The sequence below is a fragment of the Rhinolophus sinicus genome, chromosome 11 (assembly GCF_057876585.1).
Source record: "Rhinolophus sinicus isolate RSI-liver-muscle chromosome 11, RSI-T2T, whole genome shotgun sequence".
Classification (NCBI taxonomy): domain Eukaryota; kingdom Metazoa; phylum Chordata; class Mammalia; order Chiroptera; family Rhinolophidae; genus Rhinolophus; species Rhinolophus sinicus.
The window spans coordinates 11,597,150-11,603,184 of NC_142511.1; positions in this window are offsets into that span (position 1 = coordinate 11,597,150).

Sequence of the window (6,035 nt, forward strand, 5' to 3'; positions counted from 1 at the left end):
GCTGTCCCCAAGCCTCCTGGGAATCCTCTGCTGACCTTCCACATTCAGATGTTCCACTCAGCAGAGAGAGGTTATGGCACATGGCACAGGGATTCAGAAGCCAGGCCTGGACAGGGTGCACATCAGGTTCCCCCACATTCCCTGAGCCAGAGCGAGTCCCAGGGCCCCACCTGCACCACCATTGCAGAGACTGGGAGATGGGGAGGAATCCTGTCCATTCCGTCCTGTTCCTGCTGTAACAAATTACCACCAATCTAGTGGCTCAAAAACAACATAAATGGATTATCTTATAGTTCCACAGGTCAGAAGTCTGATAGGGGTCTCACAAGGCTACAATCATGGTGTCGCCAAAATTGCGTTCCTTCCAGGAGCTCTAGAGGAGAGAGAATCTGTCTTTTTACCTTTTCCAATTTCTAGATGCTACCCGCATTTCTTGGCTGGCAGCCCCCTTCCCCACCTGGAAAGCCAGCAACATGGCATCTATTATGAATTTTGGTACTTAACCTACTGGATATTGTTTTGATTCTAAGAGTCAAAGGTTATGTTTGTGTGGTGGTTGTGTTACATCTTCATATTTTCACATTTGTTGTCACATTTCCAAAAGGCAGACTGCATGTGGTGCTTGGTTGAATTTTACTTGATGTGGTTTCCTAAATTTATTTAAAACTTCACCAAAATATTATCCGACATTTCAGCCCCAAACTGAAAACGTTCCCCAAGCGCAACGATCAGGCAGACACAGCGAGGAGACGTGAATCCAAGTTTGTCAGGAAAGGAGTGAGCGCGCTTCCCTATGTTTTGATAACATGGCAACCAGGTGTCCTCCAGACCCGAGTAAGGTTTTGTTTTGTTCTTGAGACACACAATGAAATTAGAGGCAGCAAAAATCCGGGTGGAATAAGTTGGTGTAACTGTCTCATATGTCATGTCTCAGATTCCAAACGTGGGTCTGACAAAATCTCCTGGCTGATTTTCCAGGTTATGTATTAATAATCTTTAATACATAATTTAGTTAAAAAGGAAAAACATCTGTTTCATCAAATAGAAAATGCAGACAAAACCCAGTATTCTCTAATATACCTCAAGTTCAAGGTCAATATTAAATCTGCAAAAGCAGTAAATCTCCCCAAAACAGCAGCGCCTCACTGCAATGCTCTGCATTGCTGCCCAAAAGTAAATCAGAAGAATCTTTAAGTACTGAATGTGAAGAAAGATAGAGGGCACCTTGTCCCATTTAGTAAATAAAATAATTTTGTGTATATTTAATGTTTCTTTTTTCCCAAAAAACTTTTGTCCAATCAGTAAGGTGATTTAAGAAAACACAGTATTTGTAGCAATTTACTTGTGACACCTGTCTCAGAATTGATTGCAACACACTATGAAGAAGAAACATTTTCCCCTGGACTGCCAAGGTGCCTTCCATCTGGAACGCTTCATTATTCTCTGTTCCCTCAGTGGAGCCAGCTTGCATTGGTCCTTAAGAGCCACTGAGCACTTCTCTTCCCAACTTTGTGTTCAGTGACATCTCATTGGTAATTTGAAACAGCCACAGTTGGAATATTTACACCACAAAAAAATAATAAAAAAGCAAATGCTATAAATGAGGGCTTTATTTTTTATTATTTATATCCGAGAGCCACGTATCAAGTGTTTACCATCACACCACTGGCCCATGCTGACTTGAGATACCATAGTAGAGGATGTATATTGGGGGCAACCATCATTCTAACATACTGTTCGATACTATTGTTTTAGTCGCATCAAGTTCGGGATCAAGAGATATGATGTCCTATGGCTCTTAGTGGTCCCATCAACACAAATCCAATTAGATTTCTACCTGTTACTTAAGAAGAAGGGCTTTTATTGACCATTGCCTGTTTTCTTTAATATAAGGGCAGGAATCTTCTTCCCTTTTATTAATTGACGAATCACAGGAAGCTAACAACACATTGGAGGCGCTTGATAAATACTGGTTGAGTAAATGAGTAAGATTTGCCTGACGCAAGGTCACTGATCTTCCTGGTAGGTGATTTCACCAGGCTTTCCCAGTCGTTAGTGTTGCAAATTCTCCGTGGGAAAAGAGTTAAACTCCTCTCAATAACTCCCTTTTCTGCATTCTCATAGTAATTTAGAAAACACTTCTATTACATAAATGGCAATTATCTGTTATAGTCATTTTTATGATATAGTGTTTTATTATTTACATCTGTGACTCTTCCACTATAATAGCAGCTGCAAAACTCAGAGGCAATGTTTTTGCTTTGTTGTAATGTTGATTTCCTTTTTAAAAGGAGTATTTCCTTTCTTTTTATTATTTATGCTCATGGACGTGTCACATGGAAAGGATTGGTCTTTGCATATGCCCCTTAGCATAGTACAAGCCCATGTGCAACAGGTGTGCTAGCCCTTCCTTCATTCCTAGTCTTCTTCCCCGGTGTCCTCAGCCCTGGCGAGCGTTCAGGCTCAATAGATGTTTATTGAAGGAACAGTGCTGACTTTGCCTTTGAAAGCTCTGGAAGGACTTCAGCAAAGCTCAAAGGAAGAAACATTGGATTTCTTCCTAAAACTTTACGTGGTCGCTGCCTCCCACACAAACGTAGTGGCTTATAATCTTGGTCTTTGCAAGAGTCACCTGTCAAAGCAAATCTTTCTTAAAGAGCCTTCATTCAACCTAAGAATTTGTTTTGACAGAGGCTGTCTGTCTGAGAACGGCTGACCATGACCTTGGCTGTCCCATCTTGTGACTCAGGCAGAACCTGAACTCCTCTGATGTAACAAGCTGTGGGAAGTTCTGTCGAACTGACGGACAAATCTTTTACAGCACAGCCTGAGACACCCAGGCAATACATAATTGACACATTGACAATCAGGGTCAAATTAAATAGCTTTCTTTGAGTTTTACTTTCACCTCTGGCAGAGGTAATCCTGAAGAAATCCTGAAGAGGTAATCCTTGAGAAAAACATGTGTGGAGCATACTTGGGCTACTGGCTAGGGCATTACATTTCTAGTTTGCTAAAAGGCTTCAGGCTGCTGGCATAAGCACAAGTGCCACTATATTGCAACCACTATGAAATAAACAGAAAGCCACACCACAAGAGGCCAGCACACCCTGAACTGATTTTCTATGTAAACTCCCTAGGGACCCAGGGTTGCGTGAAACTCAATGGGAAAAGACAGTCCAACTCTATCGAAACCCTCTAGTATAGGAGTCTGTAATCTTTGAACTTGCCAATTGTTGCTTAAAGAATCTATCTACCATTGAGAGGCTCAAGAAAATAATTTTTCCTGATGTATGGGGTAGCTCCTTCAGGGACAGTTGGAAATCAGAGTCGTATGTCCCAGAACCCTCTGTCTCGAGCTTTGGGGCTAATTGGCCAAGACACCAGGCAACATTTTCCCAGTCAATTGAGGTGAAAGCTGAAGGAGCTTATTCAAATTGATGGAATATATACTTATGTGTGTGTTATGCATTTATCTTTGCAGTATATATCATATATTATGGATCAGAGCATCCCTGTCCCAGAGGGCAATGGAAATAATGCTGCCTCCAGTGGGAGAGAGTGGAAAACTGAGAGAAACAGTCTTTAGAATAGGCTGGAGGAACCGGAGAGGATCTTGGACCCCAGCCAAACATATAGACTCTACCCTTTTTGCCTTTTAAGAACCCAACTTTTTGCAATGCAAAGGATCTCCTTCTAAAAGTATATACAGACTCTTGGTAGCAGACTTAAGCCCATCAAACAACATATTTGTTACTACTTCCTACGTGCTCAAACATGTGTCTGGAATCATAGAGGAGACCAACTTGTACCTTGGAGCAGTGAGGAATAAGGAAGTTTTCATCTGTGTGGCTCGATTTATACGTCAACAGCCCAATCTTTCTTTGGTCCCCTTTGTCTACTTTCAGCATTCAAAGATTTTTGTAATCTGATTTCCCACTCATGCTCGACCTAGCCGCATTTCTGGCCACTTCTCTCTTAAATTCTTTTTCGGCCACTCTTGGAGCTGGTTGGTTAAGGGTGGGATCTTCAGTGAGCCGATCTGTAAGGCTTTCTAACACATCACTAGAAATCTAGGAAGGTATAGAGAACAGAATTGTCACGACTCCTCAAGGAGATGACAGTCTGTGAAGTCCTGTGATAAACTGCTAAGGGTGGGGAGTGCTAAGTAATGGTAGAAGATTTCTAAGTTGCTTCCTAAAGAGTGTGTCCACCCAACTGCAGAACTTTGTTGAACTGAGTGAGTCAGGGGCCAAGGAATTGACTTCCTTGGGACAGCTGAGAAGAGTAGCTACATGCTGCCATCAGAGAGGCCCCCTAGCTTCTTTCAGAACAAAAAAAGGAGACCAGTTAAGAGGTGTGCCTAACTATTAGCCAGCTGAGAGGAACCGGTTATTGGGCTATGGAACTCCCTGTAGTTCTCAGGATTTCCCAGGCCACCTCACACCTCTATACGTTTGACAGAGTTGCCTAGAGCCTGGTCTGTATTAGACTCCAACCTTTGTGCTCCTGACGTACATCTCTTATCATAGCACTGTGTCCTAATGAGCTGTTGGTGCATCCGATCCTTTCACTAGGCTGTTTTGTTTTGTGTGTGTTTGTTCAGTTCTCTTTTCACCTCACTTTCTGCCTTTTTCTGTCATCCCTGCCTCCATGTAAGCTTGTGAGAGATGTGGCTTCTCTTTGGAAAACTTTAAACTAGATATTCTGTGCTGTATTGTGGACAGAGGGCTAAAACTCTTCTTGAGGGGCTAGTCAGTGATCTTAAAGGCAGGGACATGGCATTTCCTCCCAGTTTTACCCCCAACCCCAGCTGTGCTCACCTGGAGTGCTTGCTAGTGAAGAGACTCCCTTCTTCTCATCCAGTAAGGACACACTCTCTTGGTCCCTATTAGAGTCCATCCACTCTGTGCCATACAGACTGTCAAGTTTTGTTAAGTATAATAAGTTAAGTATAACAAGTCAGGGATCTCAGTCTTCTATGTAATCCAGTTTTTCATGATGAGGACCCTAAGTACCATGGTAGGAATAGTGGGGAGGGGTCCGTAGCCAGCTGTGGATTTCCATCCGGGGCAACACACTGAAAAGGTAATATAGCCACCCTGTACTTTGCAGAAGGATGACATATAAACATTCCAGGTAGAGGAGGAGCCATTTAAATGTAAGAGACCCTCAGAAATGAATATTCCATGATCAGTAGTATCTAACACCACTTAGCAAGAGGATTTCTTCTTACCTAAGGAGAGTTGGTATTGAGTATTTATTAACAGCTTAGAATAATATTAAGCTTTTTCCATTCGTTGGTTTAACTAATTCTCACAAAAGCCCTTTGAGTGAGGAACCAAGACAATCCATTTTACAGGTGAGAAAACTGAGGTTCGGAGAAGTTGTTTCTTGACCAAGTAAGTGTCAGAGTCTAGATTCACCCCCGGAATGTCTATAGCTCCAAGGTTCAGGAGGTTAGCTGCCATGCTTTAGGCTACATTCCCTCACCTGAACACACTGCACGTGCTGTAGTTTGCACCTGCTCCGTGTATGTATTTGTTTCTGGCATATCCACAGGTCTTACACAAAACCCTCTGTTCAACCAGAGCCTCAGACTAACCAGACCAACATTGTCCAATGGAAACATAATGTGAGCCAAAAATGTGAGGCACACTTGTCATTTAAATTTTCCTAGTAGCCACATTTTAAAAAGTAAAAATAGATGGGCAGAATTAATGTTAATAATATATTTTATTTAATCCAATATATCCAAAGTGTTAGTATTTCAACATGAAATCATATAAAAATTATTAATGAAATAATTTACACCTTTTTTGGACAAAGCCTTTGCAATGTGGTGCGTATTTACATTTTCAACACGTTCAGACTACCCACATTTCATTTGCTCAATAGCCACCTGTGGCTGGGAGCGACCGAATTGGACATTGCCAGTCTACACCCATGAATCCCAACTCTCTTAAAAATCTTGGGGACTCTTCAGAGAACTGAAAGGAAAGAATTAGATGATGAGGAGCATGTTTCTAGTTATT